At 42.0% G+C, this 26,972-nt stretch overlaps 1 protein-coding gene across 2 annotated transcripts in view; it reads right to left on the bottom strand.

Annotated features, from left to right (window-relative positions):
• Positions 1-26,972, bottom strand: part of ADAMTSL1 (ADAMTS like 1) — a 494,294-nt gene that overhangs the window by 465,011 nt on the left and 2,311 nt on the right. The gene's annotated exons all lie outside the window — the stretch shown is intronic.

A 26,972-nucleotide genomic window follows, 5' to 3' on the forward strand; every position in this document is an offset into this window, starting at 1 on the left:
TCGCAGTGAGGGAACCGCCAAAAGTCCCTCGGCACTAGACCTCAGTGTCCGGGCAGAACAATGGGGGTGGAGACGCTTCTTCAGGTATACTGAACCAAGGCCGTTTAGGGCTTTAAAGGAGAGGGGAGAGGAGAGGAGAGGAGGCTGAGGGAACCCTCCACAAGGGAGGGTGTTCAAAAAGTGGTGAACGGCTGCTAGCCCTGCAGCCGACATAACTGGGATCCTGAGCCCCACAGGGGTGGCACAGTTGGTCAAGGGAGCCATGGGCTCAAACCTCTGGCCTACAGTAATGTAATCACTTCAGAGACATTATACATGTGCAGCAATCCACTAACTTCAGAAGGCCTTGCTTCCAAGTAAATGTAGCTAAGATTACACTGACATTGGAGAAAAACATTCTTGTGTGCAGGAAGAACAAGCAACACACTGACCCAATTTCAGGGAAGAGAATGGTTTGTTCCTAATTTCTCTATCCTAAAAGAGAAAGAGAAAACACACGCAACAGTGCATAGAAGATACAGCAATAATCTTTGAATCTTATATAATGTAACTGGAGAAGGAAGGGCTCTGGAACTCACTTATTTAAAACATTTATACCCCCAACTCCCTGAGGTAGCTTCCGACAGAAAATAAACTATTAAAATAGCAACAAAATAAGATCATTGTAAACAATACAGAGCCGCAAATGTCCACTCAGCAGCCAAATGCCTTTAAAAAATAAAAAAGGGATAAGCGCCAGTACATTGAATTGAAACCAGAAGCTAATTGCCCACGAAGAGCTTGAATACAGTCCCATCTCTCATCATTCACCAAGAGGTAGTTGGCAGCATTCTTTATAATCCTAGTTGGTGCTTTCAAGTCATCTTCAACAGCAGCCCCACGCAAAGCACATTGCAGAAGTCACTCCCCGTGATTTCAAAAGTGTGGGCAACAGAGAAAGGTTGTATCTAACAACATAAATAGTTCTCACAAGCAACTGATTCTGTCTCAATAGTTGTCTAGCTAGAAATCCTAAACACAACAACAAAACGATTCATTTTCAAAGGTATGAGGAACGTTTTGCGTGTCGAGGTTGCCAAGATACCCCCCAATAAAACACAATTGACACATAATTTTTGTTTAAGGTTTTTGGCATAATTTTGGCCACAACTTTATTAAAATACCAAAAATGTGAGTGGTTGCTTAGGCATTGGTTGTGACTATCTGACCCCGCTTGGGGAATGGGACCCACCCACTGGAACAAATGTTTCTTCCAACATTGACCAGTTAAAACACCATTTCATTGCCAATGAACAGCAGAGACATATTATTATTTTTTTGCAGTGGTTGATATTTTTCATGCTTTCAGTTTTCATCTCTTAGTACAGAAAGTATTGATCTGATGTGTGCAGATCTTTCCTATTCTGATTAGTTCAAGACTGTTCTAGAAGGTTTATTTCTATGTGAGAGAAACAGGAAGGAGGTTTTGTTCTGTATGTTGTAGTGTTAAGGTTACGTCTTAATATAAGTTACTGTAAGTTTTGTTTTAAGTGCTGCAACTGGATTTTTATGGACTGTGCCAGACCTGAATGCACTGGCTTTGTGACCATTTTGCTCATTAACCTTAAGCAAGTAAAGCTCTGCTGAATAATAATAAATAATAATAAAATTTTATTTATACCCCATCCTTCCCAGTTCAGAAAACCGGGCTAACAACAAATTTAAAACACTTAATTAATGCAACAAAAAACAGTATAAAATACAGTGTAAAACGTCCATAACAATAAATTCAGAATTCAAAAATCAATTTAGGGGGGAAATCCATCCAATAAATATTAGATGATCACCAGGGCTAGCTGGCTAAATTAGTCCTATTTGGGCCAGCGCAGAGATGAAGTTCAATTGCCTCTGGTCTATTTTTTGGGAACTCTGCTGTGAATTTTCTCCCACTCCCCCCTTCCATGGGCGACATATACAACTGGGAATAGAGGGTGTGTGTGTGTGTGTGTGTAATCACTGAGAGGCAAATATTCTCTATCTCTGAGTACAGTGGTACCTCGGGTTACATATGCTTCAGGTTACATACGCTTTAGGTTACAGACTTCGTTAACCCAGAAATAGTGCTTCAGGTTAAGAACTTTGCTTCAGGATGAGAACAGAAACCATGCTCCGGCGGCGCAGCGGCAGCAAGAGGCCCCATTAGCTAAAGTGGTGCTTCAGGTTAAGAACAGTTTCAGGTTAAGTACGGACCTCCGGAACGAATTACCGTAAGTACTTAACCTGAGGCACCACTGTACCACCTTTTAAAGCACAAATAGACTACAGTGGTACCTCTGCTTACGAATATTGCAATCTCATGTCACTTCTAGCCCATTTAAAAGCAACACTGAAGTACGCTACTACAAAGGTGCTTAGTACGCAGAATATAATGCTTAAGTTGGCAACGACTTCTAAGTGCTACTCAAGAAACACTGTTTTACTAGGATTACCACATGACTGCACTTCAGAAGTGACCGATCTTGCCCATTAAAGCAAAACATCTAAATGAGAGAGGCTAAGGAACCCACGATCTTCTCCCTATCTCGTACGCCACCTGCCTACTCCATGACAACTCGATTACATGCAGCCTGTTCATTCTGAGGAGATTGTTCTCTCTTTCAATTCATATTTGCTTTTAGTTTAGCTTAGTTTGCCTGAATTCCAATGTTGTCTCTGCTACGCCTTGAAAAAGAAGGCGTAGCAGGGTCAGAACTGGATTGACATCCATGGAGGGGTTTACCTCCCCCAACAAAATCTATTGCAAAAACATACAAACCCAGGTTTTCCTTAAAACCCCAATAATTGAAGAAAATGTTAAATCTGAACTCCACGGCTGCTGCAAACCTGATAAGTATCAGCTGCCTCATGTGAAATGCAAATGGTTGTGAGCATGCAATCTTAACTATTACTCAATTTATGCTAGAATAGGTTGCCTCATTCCCATTCCTGTGAACCGCCCCGATACCTGTGGGCGTAGGGCGCTCTACAAATTTAATAAAGAATAATAATAATAAAAACAACTCTAATCAGAAGCCTGTTGCAGGGGTTGCTTGCCAGCTGAGCTGTCAGGTGAGTGTGAGTCAAAGTACCGTATTTTTTTTGCTCTATAAGACTCACTTTTTCCCTCCTAAAAAGTAAGGGGAAATGTGTGTGCATCTTATGGAGCAAATGCAGGCTGCGCAGCTATCCCAGAAGCCAGAAGAGCAAGAGGGATCGCTGCTTTCGCTGCACAGCGATCCCTCTTGCTGTTCTGGCTTCTGGGATTCAGAATTTTTTTTTTCTTGTTTTCCTCCTCCAAAAACAAGGTGCGTCTTATGGTCTGGTGCATCTTATAGAGCGAAAAATTGGGCCCTGGGTCACATGACCAAGCTGAACCAGGTGGTTTGGAACAGGTGTAAGTCTTGCCTGGTCTCATCCTGCCCCCCAGAACATCCGCTTTTGTATCTCATTTGTGAGTTACTCATTTGTCAGATGCAACTCCTTTGCAAGCAACCAGACAAATAGTATCATGTGGTGATTGTAGCACAATGGATGGGCTGGCAAGCTGGATGAAACCAAGCAAAGATTGTTCAAGAGACTTCGAAGGAAACAAGCTGGTATTCAACCACACTTTATTTCCCTCCTCCCCCTCTGACTTGTTCTGCTTTTGTACAGAGTGACCCCCCACCCCCATTATTATTTTACAAATGATCTGAACTGTCCTACACTGGAGAGCAAATAACTTTATGCCAAGGGAATTCAAACAAACAAGTTGGGCAGTTGGTATTCATTCAGGGCTGGCAGAGAGTGTGCTCAAAATCCATTGGTAATTAGAACATACATATTTTCCCCCATTTTGGTAAAAAACAACAAAAAACCAGCTTAACCTCATGGGGGCTATTATATTATTTCCTCAAAAAGTTTTAGAGAAGAAATATGACTAGCCCCCTGTGTCTGGATTTTGGAACTGATGTCTATTTTATTTCACTGCATAAGAAAGCTCTTGCCCATTTTGCACACACAAAAGCAACATATTAAGTCGAGGAGTGAAATATAAACAAAAAGAAGAAAAGCACACACATCAGGAAGCTTTAAACATAAAAGGTATTGTGCAGTATTCTCAAAAATAAATTTCCTATATCAAAAATTTCCTGTTCTTCCCATAGGGCTGTGGTATTTATATGCATACTGGAAAACGATGGGATACCATTGATTTATCTTCTGCACTGCCTAGAGATCTTGTTATGAAGAGCAGTCTATAAATCTAATAAACAAATAAATAAGAAAGAATAAAAAAAATACCATCAAATGCCACCCCCGGAAGTGACACCTACAAGACTATGGAAATTGCAAATTTCCTATTATAAATTCTTATTCTTATTCTCATCCTTATTTATATCCCACCCATCTGGCTGGGTTCCTACATGCAGTCAGAATGAGATTTACATATTAATCCTGCTGCCTAAATATTGCTTTGATATCTGTTATTCACACAAGGATGGCAACCAAAGCAGGGTCCCAGCAGTGGAACCATTCACTGCCCGACTACATCTGCTTCTAATAAACTTGGACAGGTTGCCAAGTAACAGGTGTTCCTAATCTCACATTCTAAAAGCCACAGTGACAGCTGTCAATAATCAAGATTTACTCTGCCTATACTTCCATAAGTGAGATGTTAAAACATTAGTAAGGTATGTTTTTGTTAAGCCTTGTCAATTTAAATGTGGTCAAAGCACATTTGGTATTTGAAGAAAGCAGCCCAAACTTCTATTGGCTTAAGTGTGCAGAAGCTACATTAGTAACAGGCATACCATATCGTTGATTACTTAATATGGAACCATCCTACCACGATTGGCTTGAATAAATAGGGTGCTAATGCTTAAACAAATGGCAATTTAATTCTTCTCATCTGTCAGCTGCTATTTTTAGAATCAACTACTATTCAAACCGGGAATTAGCTGATGACAGGTTTTTCATCTTATACAATGAACATTGCTGAATAATCAGTTTTAAAAGGTATTATTCAAAGCCAGTTCATAGACTAAATTCCATCACATCATGCACACAAGGGAATGAACATATCAAGAAATCTTACCAACGTGCAGCAGCCCTTTGGACTGGCTTATCTTGCATAGTTAGCACAAAGAACAGGCTCACCTTCTCCCATGTATACCTGCCTGGGCCTTGAGATCTTCAGAGGCCCTTGTCACAGTTCCCCTGCCTAATGAAGTGTTATTAAGAAGACAGCCTTCTTGGTGGTGGCACCCCGCTTGTGAAATGCCCTTCCCAGACATCCTCGCCTGGTGCTTACTCTATGGTTTTTAAAGGCATTTTTTTCTCCCAGGCTGTTTAATGTAATGAGTATATCTATTTAGTAATTTTAGATCTTTGCATACGTTATTGCTTTTGCTGGTTCTTTCTTGTTTTTAACTGCTTTATTTGTACTAGTCTTTGTTTATTTATACAGTGGACGCTTGGGTTGCGAACGTGATCCATGCAGGAAGCACGTTCGCAACCCTCAGCGATCGCAACCTGCAGCACCGCGTGCGCACACACGCAGGTTGTGATTTGGCACTTCTGCGCATGTCCGTAACATGAAAAAACGCAACCTGAAGCATCTGTAACCCGAAGTATGACTGTGGTTGGTTTGACTGTATAAAAATGATTTTATTTTGTATTTTTAAATTACGTGTAAGCCACCCAGACAACTCTTGTGATATGGGTGGTAGGCAAATAAAATAAAACTAACACAAATTACTTCACTTCTGCATTTAGATATGCATATGTACGTGTATCCAAACTATATCTTTCATTTCCAAAAAAATAATAATAATCCTGCCACACAAGAGACTGGGCTGACCAGGAGCAATATTTTGCATTGGGTGATTGAGCAGTCAAATGATGGGAGGAATAGAACACTATATCCACACCAAAGCATTGTCTGGGGGCAAATGGTGTAGCTCCTACTGAGTTTTAAGTCTAGCCAGCATCTGCATGGAATGCACCTAGAAACCTTGTGCTTACTACCTTGCATTCTGTGATGGAAGACCAAGAGGACATAATTCCACTAACCAAATACATCTGTCTATCTGCAGCCAGAAATAAAAGTCAGCACCAAACTGGGGTGCTAAGATGCTGCATGCATGGATATTTTTGAAACTTCACCTAGAACTCTCAAATTAACCAAAAGCATCTCGTCACTGAGACTATGGGTAACAGGGGTGATTGAAGCCGATGCAGAGGAAACAAATGGTCAGCAAATTAGCACAGCCCCAGTATTTCCATTTCATGTTCAGGGTACTATGATACCAGCTTTTGTGCTACAGGGGGGTTTTGCTGGGGGGAAGTAGGACATTTGCCTCTGTTGGTGCAGTTTGGCAACATACAGCACGCAGTATACATTTCATTTGCATTCTACCCAGGCTTCAGGGCTCAGTAGCCGCTTGATAAAATTACAAGACGCTCAGCAAGTTCTGGCTGGGCTGGCATCCCCTTGCAGTTACAGAATTGTGAAAGATTAGCAGCAGAATTTCATCAGCAAACAGAACATATCAAAGACTCCGACTCATAAAGACACATTTTCTCAAGGCACAACTCAACGCCTATTTAACATCAAGAATTTTGACCTGCCAAAATGCCGTTTCTTTTTTGAAGCTGCGAACGCATTGCAATCGGACATTCTGAAGCCTAAAAGCTGAATGTAATGCAATGACCTTCTAAAACAGGAGAGACCAATATAATAATTTCCACCCTTTATCATGCCCCTTGCAAACTGTCTTCCCAGGCCATTTTTAGACTGGAAACTAAGTCTAGTTGAAAGGAGGGGGGCAGTTTTGATTGTTTGCAGGGGAGAATCTGCAAATGTGAGAACGAATCAACTCCCTTCCTGTTGATTCTCCCTTGCAAATGCAAACCTCAGCAAAAATTGAATTCTTGCTCTTAAAATTCCCTCTCTCTGCTACAGTTTCAGCATCTGGCATCAACTGTCACCAGTACGGTTAAAGAGGTTTAGCATTCCAGTGGATAGCCCCCTGTAGCCAAACTTGACTTATCTTCCCCCCCGCTGCTGCCCTGCTACACTCTTCTGTAAAAGTTGGAACTTACAGTAGGCTCTTTCTGCCTTGTAATCCTATCATGAAGAGCAAGATTAGCTTGAAACATTCTGAGTGCCATTGCCAAAATACATCTGTCATCCACACCGTGTACATCAAAGAAAGGTCATAGTGTTATATAATATTTCAAAATTGAGAGTCCCATCAGATCTGCTATCTGAGTACAGGGACCTGGCCTTTTTTTAAAAAAGATTATTATTTTTTTAATGGCTCTGAAGTGTTGATTTTACAACACAGCAATAATTGCTGTGGGGTAGAACGAGGCTGCAGAAAAAATAGAACACACACACACAGATGTAGAGCATCTTTCAGAATGGCTAATGGAGTTTAGTGTTGCCAGCACTCAGAACAACTTGATATTCCCCTTACAGTCTCTGATGGATATTAATATCCCCTTTTAAGGATCAAGGAGGTAATTCATCTTTTGGTCCTCTGTGACCATTCAAATTTAGCCTTTGTTTGTCTTAATTCTCCCCAATGAAGCTTCTATGGGAATTACAGCCGTACGTTGGCTTCCGAACACCTTGGTACTCGGATGTTTTGGCTTCTAAACACTGCAAACCCAGAAGTGTTACAGTTTGCAAATGTTCTTTGGAACCTGAACATCTGGTGCTGCTTCCATGGCTTCTGATTGGCTGCAAGAGCTTCCTGCAACCAATCAGAAGCCACACTTGGGTTTCTGAGCATACCACTGTACGAGGTACCACTGTAGAGAGTTCTGTAATGCAATCCTGTTCATATTTGTTGTTGTTGTTGTTGTTGTTATTGTTTAGTCGTTTAGTCGTGTCTGCCTCTTCGTGACCCCATGGACCAGAGCACGCCAGGCACTCCTGTCTTCCACTGCCTCCCGCAGTTTGGTTAAACTCATGCTGGTAGCTTTGAGAACACTGTCCAAGCATCTCGTCCTCTGTCGTCCCCTTCTCCTTGTGCCCTCCATCTTTCCCAACATCAGGGTCTTTTCTAGGGAGCCTTCTCTTCTCAGGAGGTGGCCAAAGTCTTGGAGACTCAGCTTCAGGATCTGTCCTTCCAGTGAGCCCTCGTGGCTGATTTTTACTTAGAAGTAAATCTCACTGTGTTCAACTTCAGTGGACTTACTTCCAGATAAGAGATCATAGGATTACCAGATTAGTGTCCGTTTTTGAAGAAGGTTAAATTCCAGACACCATTAAAATAGAAGCAATGAACCCTAAGAAAATGGGTGTATAATATGTACTTATGGATATCTATAGGATAATCTGTGGTTGCTGGACAACATTCCCCATCGTCCTTGACCATTGGCCATGCTGGCAGAGGCTGCTGGGTCCCAACATCTGAAATACCGTAGGTTAGCCATCCCTGATTTATTAAAGTATGCATCACTTGCCAGCCCACTTTAGCCACAAATGTTCGTATCTATTAGCTTGCTTCTGCTGCTCTCTTGCCTACTGTAAGGATAATCAGCTAAATATCAGCAATTATTACACTAATTCTATCTCTGCCTTTTAAAGTTCTATGAAGATGTCCATAGGGTGATATACTGGAAGTTGTATTTTCCAGTCACCTGTTGTTACAATGCAAATTCATATTATTATACTTATGTAGTTTTTCTGGCATTGTAGTTTCACAAATGTTCTGATTATTTTTAATCTGAGCTACAGTTTGGTGTCATGGAGTACTATCTCCAAGCTCCATGGTTTTTAAATTTAATATAAGGCTGTTATGAGAGACTTGAACCAGGATAGCAGTAACAAGCTTTCATGTGGTACAATCAATGGCTAGTGTTTTTTTATTTTTAAAAAGCCTAAATTATAACCCAAGTGATTCTTTAGCCTTGACTGCTTGCTGCTTTGTGAAAAATCCAATAATGATTGGATCGTGTCCATAGGCAGAAACTGTTTTTTATTTCAATGAATTCTGATTCAAATGCTTCAAGATACATCTACACACATCATTCTAATTAACATCTTAAACTCAGCATTCTGCTCAAATATCATTAAGAATTTCTCTGCCTGATTCCAAACTGAAAAACTGTCTGAGGAGCCTGTAGTCATTTCCAGGCATCAACTAAGTTTACACAAGTTTATAGAAACAGTATAATGTGATTCAAAATAAGAGGTAGCTAACTTGCATAACCCAATGTGGTCCATGGTGCTGAACATTTCCTTCTTCCAAAACACTGGGGGGGGATCAGTTTTGCATGAATAACTTGGCATGGGACACAATTCTATATTTTAAACATATAAGCAACATTTGTTTTATGAGGCAATGATAATAGCTCAGACCGGTACAGTCATTCTCAAGTCACATTCATCCACATGCCACTTTGGAAATGAAAGTACAGGTCAAAAATTTAGCAACAGCCAGGTAACACATGACAAGTAAGGTCAGTCTTCTATAGGAAAACATAAGCAGCTCAGAGAAACTAATTAGAATTCGGCTTTTTGGCAGACTACCATGTTGGGTTTCTTATATTAAAAAAACCCTACTCTGTGTTCCTCTGTTTGGTCCTCTGTATGAGTTTCAGCTCCATCAACTCTAAACTGATTGGGACATGTCCAGCCCTACATACTAACGTCCAAAGCAAGGATGCTACGAAAGACTAATGGTAGCCCCGGAATGCAGCAGTGCCCTGGAAGCTCAATAATAAAAGCCTATATTTTAAGTGAACTTCCTGAATGAATAATGCCCCCTTCTCTTTCTTGAATTTAGAGTTTCATTAAGCACACTTATCTCTAGATAAATGGGATTACTTGTACACAGAAAGTAAAGCTTTCTCAGCCATAGCAGATAATGTTACGGAAAGCAAGGCAGCACTACCAAGTTAGAATATACTGACTGGCTGCTAAAACAAAAACAAAAAAATATGGGGATGAAGGAACAGGCAGAGCTGAGAGATAGGGGAGGATGGAATAGGAATAGGAATAGGAACAGCTTTTGGACACCAAGTAAATAAGCAAAAACGTATAAACCTGAGTCAAGTATTTGTTGGAGACGTAAAGAAGTAGAAGGTACATTTCAACCACATGTTGGGGACATGTAGAGTACTTAAAACATACCCATAATTACAACAAAAGCATCAAGGCACCAGGCCTACAATAATAATATTCTAAGTTTTTAATGAACTAATAGTCATGTGAAAATTATCATTTATCTACAGAACTAATCTGCTAAGGAGGTCTTCTACCAATGCATTAACCTTCTGATGAACTATCGTATAACCTAACCTTTCAATGATCAGCTTTTCCTAAGTGTTTGTTTTTTCTTATCACTATAGTCTTTTCCAGTTTGTTATTGAATTTACTATACAATTCTGTACTTTCATTAATGAAGAGGTTGGAGTGGTTTTGATTTGCTTCGGTTTGTGTGTTTTTTCCCCAATTAATGTATCAGTACAATTGGAGGCAGTGGCGTAGCGTGGGTTGTCAGCACCCGGGGCAAGGCAAGTAATTTGCGCCCCCTAACCCGTGGATTTGCGCCCCCTAACCCTAACCCCCAGATGTTGCGCCTGGTGTGGCCGGCCCCCCCTGCACCCCCCACGCTACGCCACTGATTGGAGGAACTGGATTATACATTACTTGTCATTTACCTAGTTAAGTATTTGTGCAGCTAGCAGGATACAGGTTGCGCTGTGGTCTAAACCACTGAGCCTCTTGGGCTTGCCCATCGGAGGGTCGGCGGTTCGAATTGCCACGGCAGAGTGAGTTCCCATTGCTATGTCCCAGCTCCTGCCAACCTAGCAGTTCAAAAGCATGCCAGTGCAGGTAGATAAATAGGTACTGCTCCGGCGGGAAGGTAAACAGTGTTTCCGTGCGCTCTGGTTTCCGTCACAGTGTTCTGTTGCACCAGAAGCGGTTTAGTCATGCTGGCCACATGACCAGGAAAAGCTTTCTGCAGACAAACACTGGTTCCCTCAGCCTAAAGCAAAGATGGGCACCAACCCCATGGTCGATTTTGACTGGACTCAACTGTCCAGGAGTCCTTTACCTTTACGTTTGTGTAGCTAGAGAAGGTTATGTTTTAGGATTACATTGGCTTATAGTGTAGTTTAATATTATGAAAGGAAGTATGGAGTGATGGGTCAGATAGGCTAATGAGGAAAAAATGGTTCTTCGGGGGACATTTGAAAATTATTATAAGATGACACCAAAATAAAGAAATTAGAGATGAAGAAATGATACAGTTAACAACTGGAGATTTTTTTTTTAATAGCAAAATAATTTAGAAGTTAGAAAGAGATGGGAGAAAACATAATTAAAAAAGGAGCAGCTGGAAATGAATAGGACTGATTAGCAACAAAATTCTTAGGAACAGAGATCTTTTATGCGTAACTAAAAAGTTAAGGCACTGGTAAACAAGACCAAGAATAGGTAGCAGGAAAACAAGCAGTTGATACAGAAGGGAGATTTGTCTTCTTGAAGTTAAATAGCCCTATTGGGAAATTAACAATGGGAAACATTTATGCTCCAAATGATGGACAAATTAAGTCCTAGGAGAATTTATAAAGAAAAAGGAATGACATAGCAGAAGGAGAAAACCTAACTGGGAATATGAATGGGATATTCAACCCTGCCAAGGATAAATCTAAGGATAAAAATAACTGCTCTATAATATTACCTGAAATACTTCATGAATATATGGAGCTGTTAATGCTGAACAGTATTTGGAGGCACCGGGAACACAAATGGAAGATTATACCTTTTATTCTACATATTTTAACACATACACTAAAATAGAAGTGTTCTGGATAACACCTACTTTAATGTAAAAAACAAATCAAGTTAAAATTGAAACAGTGACATATGTAGACCATAACCTGATTTCAGTGGAATTATTTAATGGGGTGAAAGGAGGTTGAGTTTTTCCTATTAAACCCGGAAGTAATAGGAAATGCAAGCTGAATTAATGGATCCTTTCACTATTAATAACACTTTGCCACTTCAGAAAACAGCAGGAGCAGTAGAGGACATGGGCAAAATTTATATTAAAGATAGAGAATGAAGTTAGAATCTTAATTTGGGGAAACAACAGTGCTGTTAGCAAATTAAGTATATGCAGAAAACCCCAAAGCAGTCAGTTATTAGAAGCCTATAAAATTCAGACAATCAATTACATTTTGCTAAAGAACATTTGACTGGGGAAACAAAGAAGGAAAGCTGCTGTCTTATCAACTGAAATAACAACATATATAAAAGCAGATTCCACCATTAAAAAGAGGCATTAGTCAACACACTGAGTGGATTACTGATGTATTATTCCAAAACTTTATAAATAAACCTGATAATAAGTAAATAATTTAATTTTCTTTTTTTATTTTAGCTAAAAACTAGGCTAAGAGAATCAACAGGCCCTGGATGCTTTTGCTTCAGGGGGAAAATATCAGTGGCCATTAGACTGCCATAATAATAATAATAATACTTATACCCCACCCATCTAGTCGGGCCTCCCCGGCCACTCTGGGCGGCTTCTAACATAATATTAAAAACACTATAAAACATCAAACATTAAAAACTTCCCTGTACAAGGCTGCCTTCAGATGTCTTCTAAAAGTCAGATAGTTGTTTATTTCCTTGACATCTGGTGGGAGGGCATTCCACAGGGTGGGCACCACTACTGAGAAGGCCCTCTGCCTGGTGCCATTAGTGTATTACAAAACATTTGCAGAGTCTCTAATAAAACCCTTTAGGAAAGTAATGGGTGAAATTTTCATAAATGATAGACAATTAGCATCATAGCAGGGAGGTTCATGAAAAGATGTAGCTGCAGAAGAACTGTTCTGACTAACTGATATCTTAAGGACAAGATGCTTAAACAAAAATGGTCTGTAGATTAGTTTTATTATTTGTTTGTTTGTTTTTCTTGTGGCATTATTGTTCTTTAAATGAGACTAGTTCTGCTTTTATGTGATTGTTTGGGGTGGTTCCAAAGAAGAAGAAGAAGAAGAAGAAGAAGAAGAAGAAGAAGAAGAAGAAGAAGAAGAAGAGTTTGGATTTGATATCCCGCTTTATCACTACCCGAAGGAGTCTCAAAGCGGCTAACATTGTCCTTTCCCTTCCTCCCCCACAACAAACACTCTGTGAGGTGAGTGAGGCTGAGAGACTTCAAAGAAGTGTGACTAGCCCAAGGTCACCCAGCAGCTGCATGTGGAGGAGTGGGGAAGCGAACCCGGTTCACCACATTACAAGTTCACTGCTCTTAACCACTGAGCATCAGGTGTGTGGGTGCCTGTTCTCGATTCCCCTCAGGGTAAGAGTCTGTTTTGAGGAATGAGATTAATCTCTCCAGATGAGACAGGGTGAAAAGTGTTTGCATTGCCTACTCTGGAGGGGCTCCTGTGCCTACAAATTTAATCCACTTATATCAAAACAGAAAAAGAGGCATAGTCATTTTTAGATTCCCCATAAGACACGGTCTCCACGGGACCCAGCAGATCACATGCCACCTCACATGCTTCCTGCCCCCCAATGACCCATTTGATAGGTTCCATTGGCTACCACCACTTAAGATGATGGTGATGATAGGTTTCTACCTGCTATTGGGGCACTTCTCAACCACAGTAGGGGCTCCCATCAAGAGCAGAACCTGGTGGAGCCAGGCAGGGGTAAGATGAGGAACATGTCTTCCCCATCCAAGCACCACCCAGCACGAAAGATGAGGGGGTTAGATTGCTCTGTAATTTACATTACTATTACACTGGGAGGGACGCGGGTGGCGCTGTGGGTTAAACCACAGAGCCTAGGGCTTGCTGATCAGAAGGTCGGCGGTTCGAATCCCTGTGACGGGGTGAGCTCCCATTGCATGACATCACATGAACTACATGCAGGCATGTGTGCGTGACATCCACGTTTCGGTGGCCAGCAGGGATTACTCCTCTTCCCCCTCCTATCCACAGCAAAGGAGACACCCTTTTCCGTGAGGATGGGCTCAGGCTCGGAGGCAGAGAGACTGCTTCTACATCCGAGCCCCTCCCCATGTAAAAGGGTGCCTCGCTTGCTGGCCGTGGAAGGCAGAGCTGAACTGCTCTCTCAGAGGCAGCACCACTGCCGCCTGCTAGCTGTTTTCGTTGACTTTGTGGGTTCCCAGCCCCCAGAATTATATGGTTTGTGCGGGATGTCTGGAGTTGTCCCCTATGGTGCAAGCACCTGTTTGTTTTTTTACTGAATCACATGGAAGTATCAGTAAAACAGGAGGATAAGGAGTAAATGTCACATAATAATGGAAAACAAAAACATATCAACACTAAGAGAATCCTGAGGGAAAGCGAGGATTCATGCTAATGGCCAAATTGAAATATTATTTACAGGTGCATGAACAAAAGCAGCCAATTAACTTCCCATCAAACAGGAAAATCTTTTACTGAGTAGTATAAAAGCATTGCTTCCTCAGTGAAAAGGAAGCTCTGAAATACTCTCTAGTCCAAGCATAGGAAAATATTTCATAGGAAATTATTTGCCACTGTTTGGCGCACAATTTTTTGTTCTATTCTTTCCCTTAGTTCATATTTACACAATATAAATATTTACAAATATAATATAATTGTTATATATTTGATGTGTGTGCATGGGTGTTGGGTGGGGAGTGTTGCGGGGAATACATTTGAACTAAGAGTCAAGTGTGGGGGATCACAAGCAGTTTATCAAGAAACAGGAGATCTGTAACTGTCAGGAAACAAATGCTCATTTATCACTCCTCCCTTCTGAAAAAAGAGATAACTCTCCATTTTAAGCTTTCTGACTCACACTTGTATTCCTTTGCCAATAGTGCCTACATGAGAGTTTCTTCTTCAAAAGATTAAATACACACAGGACACATTAGTATGTCCATAAAAGGTCAGTTTCTGTGTATGAATTTCGAAGGTTTGCACTATTTGCAGACAGCATCACAGAGAAAGGAGGAAGCCTGACTATCTACATACAAAGTAAGGAGGAACACATTTTTAGGGACATCTCCACTCTCGTTTTGTTGCAAAGAATGGCACAGAAACAAAGTTATGGATGCATCTAGTCTTAGAGCTCTAGCAATGCCCCAAGTCACTGCTTCCCAATCATGGATCTACAGCTATTTTTGGACTACAACTCCCATCATCCCTAGCAAGCAAGACCAGTGGTCAGGGATGGTGGAAATTGTAGATCCAAGGTTGGGAAACACTGTCCTAAGTGTTATCTATCATCACAAATTTGTCCCATTGGTCTCCATGGCATATAACATCAAATAACACTGGGATGCACCTATTAAAAGATGCACCATGGACTTGAACCACAATGAAGGTGAACTATATATGAAATATTAGCTGACTTAAAGCATATGAGTTTTTGGGAGGTGGGAGCCAAGAGATGGGACAACTGTCACTCATTATTTGCTGGAGACCTGGGCACCATAGCATTTTCCCACCCTTTAACATATAATAAATAGGCTGCTGCTAAATAAATGACCATTTTTCACTCCAGCAAATGCTACCTTCCCTTAGACCCTTACCCAATCACCATGCACAATGCAACTGAATGGAACAACAAAGTAACACCAATTGAAAATAATCTGATATAAAATAAACAGCTACAGGCATTGATGAGCACAAAAAAAACCTTTTAAGGATAACTTTTTATTTACACTTCAAATATTTTTAAAACCAGACCCCCAAGCTGTTGTTCTACCATAGAAGGTGGAAGATCTAGCAATATGCTGGTTTCTTTAAAGGAACAGCAGCTGCCATGCTATATAGATCTGTTGCTTCTTGCAGCAGCTGTCCAGCTGGCTATAACAACAAGAGCTGTTTGGCAGTGTAATGGACTCCCTTGGGAAGTTGTGGACTCTCTTTCATTGCAGAGGTTGGATGGCCATCTGTCTTGGGTGCTTTAGCTGAGATTCCTGGATTGCAGGGGGTTAGCCTAGATGACTCTTGGGGTCCCACCAACTCTACAATTCTATGATTCCATGAAAGTCTATGCCATAATAAATTTCTTTGCTAGCCTTCAAGGGTCGACAAGTCACTTTTGGCCCAAGGGCGTCAGACAGGATCCACGACTGCTGGATTCCTTTAATGGAATACCCATAAAGTGGAGGGGTAGGCGATGGCCACACCCTGCCCTCCAATACACAAACATATTCCAATGCCTAACCACCAATACCAAAAAGTTGTGACAATTTGCTACGAGGTAGGCGAAAAACCAAGTGGCTGGTGCCAATTTTCCAGTTGGATAAAAATTCCTACCAGGCCCCTTGGCCAACCAAGGCGACCAACCACAGGTCCATAGCAATGTCAAGAACCAAGCAATGAACTAGAGGGAGGGTGGGAGGGTGATCCGACGAAAGGCAGCAGCACAATGGATGGGAAGTGCTGCCACGGCTGCATTCGAGCAGTGAAACCCCGCCCCCAAGCCTCCACCTGGTTGGTTGGCTACCTGGGGGTGTGGCGTGGCAGCCAGGATGGCTGGGCAAGGGCCGAAATGCCCCCTGCCAACGCGGGAAATGGCTCCCACTCACAACTCCTTCCCCTCTGCAAGGAGGAGAGGCTTTATAATGGGGAAAGTTAAGGCTGTGACACTAGTTCGCCTAACTATAAATCAATTAAAGCCTTTCCATAAAAAGATGTCCTTGGTGAACCAGGCTGCACAGTTTTATGGAACTGTTAATTATTTTAATATGTGGACTTATAAAAAAATAGGTGGGTTGCAGGTTGCATTCCATCGCCCTTCTCTCTAAGGATGGTGCCTCTCAAGACATAATCCAATAAATAAAAATGATTTATCCTGTGTTACCATTATTTTATTCGTATGCAAATTTATTAAATCAAAATTTATAAAAAGACATCCTGCACAAACTACATTTTTATCAGTATCCGTAGCTGCATCCATTCAGTTATCTATTCCTCCAAAGAAGGGGATTCAAAGCAATACTTACAGAAATCCTGAATAACATTAAGAAAAATCAAGCCTAGACTATTCTGATAGTTCTTTTCCTTGTCTGGTCTACTTCTTTTTCAAACTTCAAGTAATCTGTGCATGTTTAATCTTTACCTGACTATTCTTCACAACAACTGTGGAAGCAAGACCAGTTTTATTTTTTTCTATATCACACCCAGGGAACTGAGCACAAAAGAATCACTACTTGCCCAAAGTAAGATTTGAAATGGGGCTTTGGGGGTCACACCATAACTGCAACAGCACTCTTAAGCAAGTTCATGCTTTATTTTTTTTATTTCCTTAACCATGGCAATGCCAAATCACACGTTTCCATCTGTGTGGTCTTTGCTTGATACATTTGTCAAACAGACAAGTTAAATAATGGGTCGATTTTTCTCACCTGGTACTTGACATTGCAAACTCATTGTACTGTAACTTTGCAATGCCGCGTTAGGAGTAAGAATTGTAGACTGCCTTGTATTAGAATGGCGGTGGGAGTAAAACGGCAGATACATCAATTGAAGGTGCTCCATCTGTCTTTGTCAAGAATCCAACATCTGCTCCAAGTTTAAAATGTTAAAATAGCAAATTACCCATCATCCCATGATTGGCTGATGGCTTTTCTCGTCAGGCAGCACCATGGTTCAGTTCCATTCCACCCTCAACAAATACAGGAAAGGAATGTACATCAATATTCATTTACAGGGCTATTGACAGTACTCTATCACCCCCAAACCTTCTTTGCATGTTTTTCCTTGGGGAGCTGTCCAGATAGTCTCCATCTGTGACTTGCTCCTCATTACTCCAACCTCCAAGGTCCAAATACAAGCTCCATATGTTCCTTCTGAGCCAATAGTTCCTTTGTGATTCATCATATCTGTCATACTAAGCTCTGCTTCAAGCCTTTGAAGGATCAATAAGAGCTTTTTCAACTGCCACATGTGTGATAGGCATTCTCAGAGTTGACTTCATTCTTAGGAACCAAACACATGACCCATTTTTTGTGCAAACTTTTAATACATGAACTGTGCATAATTGGGTAGCTATCCTTGTGCTTACGGTATCTCAACAGTTGCTTGCTTTGTCATTTATCCTGACAAACTAGGCTCTTTGCTCTGCTTTTGGCCAAACAGCAAAATTCCCTGAATGATATGGTGAAGAAGGAGCTCGTCCAAAGTACCACAATAGTCAAGGTTGGCTAAAGAGGGGAAGACAGCAAAAATGGGATATCCTTCAGAACAGGACTGCATCCATTATGCCCATGGGAGATATGACACCCTAAATTCCCTGTTAAGTACATTATTAATGAAAGTATGTCATAAGTATTCTGCACAGCCTGCGTATTATTTTCCTATCCAAGCAATTGCCCACAACTATAGCTTCGTCCTTAGGTGAAGTATGAACACTGCATATAATCGCACACAATCCAGAATTAAAACATTTGAAAAAATAGAAGAGATTTTAAAAATGTCTCATTGAATAAAAGACTGGTTACGAAAGAGACTCTCACAAATGACCAGGAATGTGTTCTCTGTACTCTAGTTTGTACCCCTTATAAAAGAGAAACATGGGGACAAGGCTTGGGCTTGCATCACTGTTAACGCAAGCGTAGCATTTTGTATAAAGCAACAATGGCATGCATACCTTTATGTACAAATAATGTCTGGGCATATGATCTATAGAAGAAGAAGAAGAGTTTGAATTTGATATCCCGCTTTATCACTACCCGAAGGAGTCTCAAAGCAGCTAACATTCTCCTTTCCCTTCCTCCCCCACAACAAACACTCTGTGAGGTGAGTGGGGCTGAGAGACTTCAGAGAAGTGTGACTAGCCCAAGGTCACCCAGCAGCTGCATGTGGAGGAGCGGGGAAGCAAACCCGGTTCACCAGATTACAAGTCCACCGCTCTTAACCACTACACCACACTGGCTCTATACACAACTTTGTCTGGAAAGGGTTACTTCCGGGTTTCGCCACTTGCACATGCACAGAAGCACAAAATGACGCCACGCGCATGCACAGAAGCAGCGAATCGCAACCCGCGCGTGCACAGGCACGCCGCTGCAGGTTGCTCTCTTTTCATGTTGTGAATGGGCCTCCGGAACAGATCCCATTTGCAACCAGAGGTACCACTGTATATTAAAAGACAAAGTTACCTACTGTTGTAGAAACTGCTGCAACAAATAAGGATAGTAGTGGCACCTCACCTATGAAACTACTGAACATGCGTGTCTTACTCCTTGGAATTGAATTAGTGGCACCTGGCATCAAAAGTCACAGAAAGGTATTTTAACTTTAATACAGACATTCCAAATTCTGTAGTGATGGAGGATGGTTCTTGAAGATGACAAGCGTTTTGTGACTCAGTCCTGCTGATCCTGTCAACAATATTCCCAGTGATTAGCATTGAGCACAATCCTCAATGCGCATCGAGCCACCGAAGAAGACTACATGGAAACAAGGCATTCAGTGACCATTCACTCTACCTGACTTTATTCAATCCTGAAGTTCCCGCTTACTCACTCTAAAAACACACACACACAAAAACCTCCTTAGTTTTCTATGCTTGTAATCTCAATTGTATGTACCTTCATGCACTTGGAGTTTTTGGCTGGGCCTGCTTACCCAAGCCAAAAACTGTGCTCATTCCACCTGCCAGCTGTATGACGTCAATAATCTCCACCCAACAGCAAAGGAATCTCTGGCAATATTTCTTGTGGAAAAGGGAGGAGCAGTCCATCCAGGCTTTAGCCCATGTTCATAGGAGAGGCTTACAGACCCCCTTCGTCATCTCTTTTTCTCCTCTTCTTGTGATTAAAAAAAAGGAGGCGATTGTGTCAGTCATTACAGGCAGTTAGGGCTCAGCGGTATGTGGGAAATCGAGATGGAGAGCATGCTTGCAACCACCTTCCCCAGCTTTCCTCCCAACATTGAAGCTGCATGGATGACCTCCACCTGCCTCTGCCACTTCAAAGTTGGCAGGAAGGCTTTTCACTCATCACACTCACCAGAGTGGCAGTGCCACACTTCTTACGATGAGCATTATTTGTAGAAGCCTGCACACAGAATGACTTTCCTGCTTTTTAACACAGCGCGAACTCAAAAAGTGTGGGACACGGGTGGCGCTGTGGGTTAAACCACAGAGCCTAGGACTTGCCGATCAGAAGGTTGGTGGTTCAAATCCCCGTGATGGGGTGAGCTCCCATTGCTCGGTCCCTGCTCCTGCCAACTTAGCAGTTTGAAAGCACGTCAAAGTGCAAGTAGATAAATAGGTACGGTTCTGGCAGGAAGGTAAACGGCGTTTCCGTGCGCTGCTCTGGTTCGCCAGGAGTGGCTTAGTCATGCTGGCCACATGACCTAGAAGCTGTATGCCGGCTCCCTCAGCCTATAGAGCGAGATGAGCGCGTAACCCCAGAGTCAGTCACGACTGGACCTAATGGTCAGGGGTCGGTCCCTTTACCTTTACCTTAACTCAAAAAGTACCAGAATCTAGACAAAAAAATTAATATACCATCTCTCTCTCTCTCTCTCTCTCTCTCTCTCTCTCACACACACACACACACACACAACACAGAAACTTCTCCAACAATAAAAGTCTGATATTTACATAGGTTGAAACAGAGGTATTCTTGACGATCAGGTAGCATGACCCAGCTGTGCACCAGCTGTTTCTTCTTCAGCACTTAAGACAGCTCGGAGCAAACCCTTTCCCTTCTGAAGAATGCAACCGAAGTTTTCAAACTCCATGCTGGACCATGCGGTTGCTATTTTCCCAAAGGAAGGCTACCACCCGTTGTCAGAAGGAAAGTTAAGTATTTGTGTTTTTAATTTCACACTGCAGGTATAATGTAAAAACCAAAAGCAGATTTTAAAAGTGAACAAATGTGACATTTTAGCTGCACTAATTAAAGTTTTTGGCCATACAAATGAGAACTGCCTCTACCTTACCCACCAGCCAACTATCGATTTGAGATTTTAAGGTTCAGAACCTGCAGCCTCCCTGGTGTTCTCCAACTCCAGTTTCCAGCAGCCCCAGTGAGCACATCCAGTCACCAGGGGTGAAAGGAGCAAAACCGGACAGCCACAGATTCCAACCACCCTCTTTTAAGGCCTACCATGCTCACAAGCTTCCAACTGTCCTAGCAGCACAGTAATACATTTTTTAAAAAAACAAAATTCTAAACATATTTTGATGACGCAGTTAGCAACCAGGCAGAGTGGTCATGTTTTACTACCTTTTCACATCTTATTACTTAAGATGTGGCATTTTGCCCATGCAATCCAACACTATTCTCAATAAGTGTAACCTTACATTAAGAAGTATATCAAAGCGATCAGATTTAATTATGTTTTTGTAAAAAAACAAAAACTAATCTGGAGATGACTCGAAAACAAATAAGAGTAACCAGGAGGGGCGGGTTCTCACACTAGCTTCACTTTCAGTTTTAAGAAAACAAGAAAAGTTAATTAAATTAGATTTGTTTGTGCTCCATTGCATCTGCAGGATATTCTACAGCCCTCCCCCCACAAGCTAAGCTATGATCCATTTCCCTGAATCAACATCTGGGCAGCGGAGATTCCATGACTAAGCAGAGGGAACTACCTTGTAGAGAATACTAAAATGACATCAAGTACGTGTAAATTATACCCATGGGAAACACAATGACACAACCCAGCTCAACATTCTGCTTTCAAGAAACGAAAAACTCATTTGAAAACAAAACAGGAGAGACTACAGGAGTACTTGATACCCTGGAAGAAGAAAAATTCCTCCTCACAAGAGGATAATTAAGAACCACAGCCCATAATATTTACTGCAGCCTGCACAGTTTATAATAAATACCATGCAACCTTCACTTCCCCGGGATTATAAAACTAACTTCATCTTTTAGATGTCCAGTGTGTTTTATTAGGAAAAGTAAACCGTACATCCAAATAGCCCCTATTTAGGAATCACAATTCCCCTTTCAATTTAAAAACCAGATTGTGCAGAGCCTCCACAAACAGACCAAGAGAAAAATTATGTGGCTCTCCTGCCCCCAGGATGACTGCACCAGATATATTTTATATATATATGGCTAACACTTGTATCTTGTCTTTCCTCCCAGAAACTCAATGCAGCATACATGCCCCCCCCCACCTTCTGTTTTATCACACAACAACTCTGTGAGGAAGGCAAGGCTGAAAGGTAAGCTCTATCAAAGGCCTGGGTTAAGAGATACCATCTTAACCTAATGCCAGAAGCCCAATAGTGTAGGGACCAACTGTACCTCCAGGAGGAGTAAATTCCACAGCTGGAGCACCTCTACAGAGAAGACTCACATCACTGTATAGCAATCTGCACCTGCTGGCGGTACAAGAAGAATAAGTTTGCCTTTGTTGATCTCAGGAGCTGGGTGAACTGCTGTTATGTGACATGAGCGCGATCTCAGATTTCCATAACCCTTTGCTGTCTCTCAAGACAAACACAGTTGTCACGCTGATCACTACAGTGTTACCTTGGTTTAAGAACAGCTTACTTTATGAACAACTTGGATTAAGAACGCTGCAAACCCGGAAGCAGGTGTTTTGGTTTGCGAACTTTGCCTTGGAAGCAGAACATGTTCCGCTTCCTGTTGAGTGTGTTCCATTTGTAAATTGAGTCCCCGCTGCCATGGGAAAGTACACCTTGGTTTAAGAACGCTTTGGTTTAAGAACAGACTTACGAAACGGATTAAGTTCGTAAACCAAGGTACCACTGTACAGTGGTACCTTGGGTTAAGAACTTAATTCGTTCCGGAGATCCGTTCTTAACCTGAAACAGTTCTTAACCTGAGGTACCACTTTAGCTAATGGGGCCTCATGCTGCTGCCACACGATTTCTGTTCTCATCCTGGGGCAAAGTTCTTAACCTGAGATACTATTTATGGGTTAGCGGAGTCTGTAACCTGAAGCGTCCGTAACCTGAAGCATCTGTAACCCGAGTACTTCATCTTTCTATGTACTTCATCTTTACCAGGCTGTATGCATTGTAATTGGGGAGTGGCAGAAAGAATTACAAATTTCACTCGAATGCAACTAATACAATATTAAATACTAGGGACTGCCACCCTTGCTCACCTTTCCCTTTGCTGACACTGCCTTCCCCCACCCCAGGCCAAACCTCATCCCTTTATACCTGTTCCTTTATACCTCAACCGCCCCCTTGCAGCTTGCCCAAACCACTTCCACACCTTGCCCCAACCTCTTTTAAAGGAGAGAGAGAGCTGCTTCACAGAGCAGTTTGATAAAACCACACTCTGAAGTGCCCCCTACTACTATTAAACAGTTTGCATGGGCAGACTGCCTGTACACACAGATGTTCTAATTACCTGCCTGCCACTATGCCATCATTTGGAAGCCACACAGACTACAGAGTGACAACAGCCTTGCGTGTGTGTGTGTGTGTGTGTGTGTGTGTGTGTGTGTGTGTATTTATATATAGATGTTTTCAACAACAGTACCGGTACCTACTTGCAGAACAGTGATTTTTCTGTTTGCCTCAGCAAACTTGATATGTAGTTGAGCTTTTCCTCTCCTTGGCAGACCCTGCTGCTGTGTATAATGATTTGGTACCCCCTAAGATACATGAGAGGGGACACGGGTGGCGCTGCGGTCTAAACCACTGAGCCTTGGGCTTGCAGATCGGGAGGTCAGCGGTTCAAATCTCCATGACGGGGTGAGCTCCCGTTGCTCGGTCCCTGCTCCTGCCCACCTAGCAGTTCGAAAGCATGTCAAGTGCAAGTAGATAAATAGGTACCACTCCGGCGGGAAGGTAAACTGTGTTTCCGTGCGCTGCTCTGATTTCGCCAGAAGCGGCTTAGTCATGCTGGCTGCATGACTCAGAAAAACTGACAGGGGACAAACGCCAGCTCCCTCGGCCCGTAAAGCGAGGTGAGCACCTCAACCCCTGAGTCGTTCATGACTGGACTTAACTGTCAGGGGTCCTTTACCTTCAAGATACATGACAACAATATGGGATGCCAATACAGAGAAGGCCCTGCTTTGTAACTGTTGAACTTGCTCTCCAGTACTTTATAGCCGGACAGAACAACCCAATGTGGGGTAGGTATGGGACATTCCATGGCAGAAGCATCATGACCCCAGAAGAACTAGAGCAGGAATCCCCAAACTCGGTCCTCCATATGTTTTGGGACCACAACTCCCATCATCCCTAGCTAACAGCAGTGGTCAGGGATGATGGGAACTGTAGTCCCAAAACATCTGGAGGGCTGAGTTTGGGGTTGCCTGAACTAGAAACAACAGGAATAGAGCACTTTATCCATGTTGATTGGGAGTTTGGTCCCCACACCTATATTTTAATTTTTTAAAAAATAATAATAGGTTTATTTCAATTGACTCCTGCTGAGCTAGTGCTAGAAAGGTAGAAGGGGAAAGGGACGGCTCTTTGCCTTCTTTTGACCATCCTGTGCCACTCCATCCCTTTCTTTAATATTTTTTCCTCTCACTGGTTCCCCATGAAAGAAAAACCAGTATGCCAGCTCTAGGCCTTTCCCACTATTTCAGGGTTGTGTCCAAGCAAGAGGGGGCTTTGGATTCAGCAAATGCAAAGCCTTCCCCCAATGTGCTCCCTTTTCTCTCTCTCTCTCTGCTCTTGGAGCACTGAGAGTGATATACCTTTCCACAGGTGTTACAGGAAGGCAGGTGAGGGTGAATCTCCTCTCCACCAGCAAAGAAGGAGATCTGCTGTATCCCATGTCCCCTTGGGTGTCCCCCAGAGGGACAGGACATCTGTTTGTGTCCTTATATTTCGAAGTTTAGAAATGTATATATTCTTACCTAGTCTTCCTTGGTAAATTACTGCACGGGGAAGGTTTTCTGGTGGCAGAACTGGGGTGGTCCATTTAAGGCATCAACAGCATAGCTTTACTGTGCATTCTTTCACTGTTCGTTATTCAAAGTCAGTGTTTCATAGTTTTTACAAATGTTTGTGCCTTTTCGCTAGTTTTATTTCCAGTTTTGTTGACAATGTATTTGTTGTTAAGAAAAAACAGGAAAACACTGAAGCAGATACAATGTAGGCTTGGCTGACGTTTATCATCAGTGGGATAAAGTGACTCTAGATTGACTTTAGACCTAGAGTCAATGCAGTACCAGGGGGCTCATATCTTGGGTCCAAAATTAAGACAGAATTCCTTGTAAAAGAGCTTGGAAACCTACTTCCATGTAATATGGAGGAATTCAGACTCAAAGCTAGAAAATCAATCAAGTCACTAGCCATGCAACACTGCATTCTTAACAACTCTACTAACCTCCCCTCCAACATTCAATTTCCATTTATTAACCTGTGCACCAAAATGCAGTCGTGGCATGCTGATAAATGCAATTGTTCAGTATACTGAATTTTTAGGTTTTAGCTGTTATTATTGCAGCCAAACTGGCAAACTATCCAAGAAAGGTTTGAGAACTGTGTGTGCTTTCATCTTTAGACAAGTGGCAAAAAATATTTTTAAGAATTAAAAAGGGGCAGAAAGGGAAAACGGGTTCTGGGAAAAATGACTTTGACAATCCCACCCACCATGGAACCCAATGGGTTTTGACTTTACTCAATTTTGGCTATACACATGATCCCCAGAACGTAGCCCCCACATAAGTTGCAGGCCTACTGTATTTAAGATGGCAGAGTCAGCAATCTATTGGTGTACTTCTAGGAAGAGAATGTGACCTATATTTAAAACAATGGACAAAAATAGAATCTGGCAGAATTCACACTAGGGGTTTTATTTTGGAACTCTGGGGACTGGGATATGCCAAATTTATGATTCTTGTGGTACAGGCAGAGAAAGGAGGCCATCTCCATTTACACAGTGGCATTTGCAAAGACTGTACGTATTTGAAATTAGAGGATGCTGGCATAATCCAGCCTGGCGCAACCCACCAAGACATAGGTACTTTTGGCACATTGAATAATAAAACATTTTCAATGACATTGGGAAAAGTGAAGTGGCATTGAAATGTGTTTATATTTTTAAAATGTTTATTTTTGAAATTTTCGGGTTTCATTGTTTCCAAAGAAAACCAGCTAATCTGGCAACACCTCCTGTTTTCGACATCAGTTTCAAGTTCTGCTGTTAGCTGCTAGACACAAAACGAGTCCTGATTCTTCCCTTCAACCTTCCAGCCACTTCAGCCCTTGCTGGGTCCAAAGAGAAGGTAATTTACCTGCTTTGCTAAATTCGCTCAAGTGAGATGGACACACAGCTCTATCCTCAACACCCATTTGCAGCAAAAAAAGTGGCAAGTTTCCCTGAAATGCTGCACCAGATTCTGCAGGTTTTGAAACCTCTGCTTCTTACTGAAGAGGATAACCATATCCTGAATTCAGGCATTAAACACAGACGGAAAGCCAGTTTTTAAAATTAAAAACCAACAACTTTGCTATCACTTATTTGCACTCAGAAACCAAGATGCAGAAGCTGGACAGAGTCTCTAAAACTCCTCTGTAAACACCAGAGAAGCAGACACTGTATACGGCAGAAATTAACCCCTTATTAGAATCTCTGAAAGAAACCAAAGGGGTGATCCGCAAATCCAAAGAAGAGGACACTTCCTTGAAGTTCACATGTCATGTTCTGATAGTTCAAAGCTCCCTGGAAATGCCATGTCCTGGAACAAAAAGGTCAGCTATTTTAAAACAACTTTAAGAATCATCTCCTAAAAGCAAATGACACCTGTCAGTCTCAGCTTGGAGTCATCCTAAGCTGCAAAAGCGCAGAGTTCTTGAAGCCACAAGAGATGCAGGAAATCTTGTCCTGTCCCAAACTTCAGGTTCCCAAGACACTCTCTATCATAGGAGCCAACTCCTAGGGGCCAATGGACCTTCACCCCCCCAAAAAAAAATATGGAGCTCACCCTCCCAAAAAAGTTGATGGGTATTTCCATTGAAATTGTGCGTGTGCACATAATTGATTATGTGATTGATTATGCAGTGCGGAGCTTGCGTGGCCCTC

The sequence above is a fragment of the Podarcis liolepis genome, assembly GCF_965112155.1.
Source record: "Podarcis liolepis genome assembly, chromosome: 17".
NCBI lineage: Eukaryota > Metazoa > Chordata > Lepidosauria > Squamata > Lacertidae > Podarcis > Podarcis liolepis.